Source organism: Tupaia chinensis, unplaced genomic scaffold, assembly GCF_000334495.1.
Source record: "Tupaia chinensis unplaced genomic scaffold, TupChi_1.0 Scaffold140371_1, whole genome shotgun sequence".
NCBI lineage: Eukaryota > Metazoa > Chordata > Mammalia > Scandentia > Tupaiidae > Tupaia > Tupaia belangeri.
The window spans coordinates 10,965-12,536 of record NW_006200248.1 but is presented as its reverse complement, the minus strand read 5'-3'; the positions used below and the strand labels follow the sequence as shown (position 1 = coordinate 12,536).

Sequence of the window (1,572 nt, the reverse complement as noted above, 5' to 3'; positions counted from 1 at the left end):
CAAATTTAAAAATTATAATAAGTTAAATCAATAATTCTTAAGAAAGAAAAAAAAAGAATGTAAGGTGAGAATTCCTCTGATGGAAATGGAATTATTATTTTTTTTACTTTCCTTTCCTTCTAGTATATAAGCAAGCACAAAGACCAGTTTAAAAATACATCAGAATCACCTGTGGAGGTTTATAAGCATATTACCCTCCAGACCTGGGTAAGACTACAGCGGGGACAGGACGAAGTATGCTTAAAATGCGCTATGTTTCGTCCTTCTGATTTACTCACTGACTTTGGGTCAACTGGGGCACTTCGGGTTTTGGGGGCCACTGTTTGGGGGGGGTGGGGAGATTTCTTTGCAGATTTACTAGGAGTTGCAAAGAACTTGGCCCTAGGCTTTTTTTGGAGTCTGCCTTGGGTCTATTTTTCCCAGTGGAGGTGTTTTTTCTCTTTCCATCTCTTCAATTTTTGGCTTCTTGGAGGAGTCAGGCCTTTACTTGGAGTCCCCGGCTCTGCAGTTTTGGGGGTCTCTGAAGCTGGCAACATCTTTCTTTTCTTTCCACGAGGCGTGCTGGGACAGGAACTCTTTTTGGAGACATCTTTTCTGTGCCATGTGTTTGCATCTCTACATTTCCTCTAGCCGGAGTTCCTTCTATTGGTACTAGTTTTGGAATTTCATCTTCAGATTTGTCTTTCAGTTTAAGTTGGGCTTTCCCTTGGCCAATCTTTCTCCCCCTGTTCTGTATCCGCTCCTTTCTGGGGTCCAGGATTACTCACTGGGGCACTGCCAGTTTTTGGTGCTACATCATTCTGTAGTCCCGGCTGATGCAGCCTTGCTACCCTCTTGCATTAACTTTTTGTCTTTCTTCTTCTGTTTTTCATGTTCTTTTCCTTTGTGTTTCTCCCTTCCTGTTTTTTTTTCTTCTTTTTCTTCTGAATAGGAGTGGATATTCTCTTGGTTCCACCCTGACTGCTGACAAATGAGAAGGTGGGAAGGGCAATCGATTTCTTGGTCTTCACAAACAAGAGTGTCACACTCTCCCATTTCTCTGGCAATTTTTCACGACAGCAACATTTTCAACGAGGTGCTGGTCCTGCATTCCAGGGTGACCCATGCATATAGTACTGCAAGAGCCACTTTTTGAGATGTTTAAGATGGTTCTACCAATAGAATTATTGATCTCTTTTGATAAGTTTTTGGCCAGAGGGTTCACACTTAATGGAACTTTCTTTCTTTGATAGAAGTGCCTCCCAAGGTGCGATGATAAGAGCCGCCTGATCCTCTCCTCTGTGAGGAAGAAATCAAAACTATTCAGGTGGCAAAGCTTGGCTTCATAGGCTTTATACTCCTTTTTCAAAGTCTGGAAAGGAATAATCTGAGAAATGATTTTAACTCCATGCTTGTTGAAAAGCTTTTGATAGAAACATTCTGTCTTTTCAGGGGTCAAATTGGATTCATCCTTGGTAGATAAAGAAATTTCTGCTAAATCTGTTCAGATACCATTAGGCAAGGGGAATCCAACCTTCAGTTCTTTACTAGGAATTTTCCACAGTACCACCACTGAAAATAAATTTTCATTCT

General features: G+C 41.2%; 1 protein-coding gene and 1 pseudogene across 1 annotated transcript in view; one reads left to right on the top strand and one right to left on the bottom strand.

Annotated features, from left to right (window-relative positions):
* Nucleotides 1–1,566, top strand: part of LOC102475871 (phosphatidate cytidylyltransferase, mitochondrial) — a gene marked incomplete at its 5' end in the record, with an annotated part of 42,666 nt that extends 41,100 nt beyond the window's left edge. The window contains 2 exons of the mRNA XM_014593373.2: nucleotides 124–207; nucleotides 932–1,566. The remainder of the gene's footprint in view (nucleotides 1–123; nucleotides 208–931) is intronic.
* Nucleotides 218–839, bottom strand: LOC102475467 (ribosomal L1 domain-containing protein 1 pseudogene; annotated as a pseudogene).
* Nucleotides 1,567–1,572: the final 6 nt, after the last annotated feature.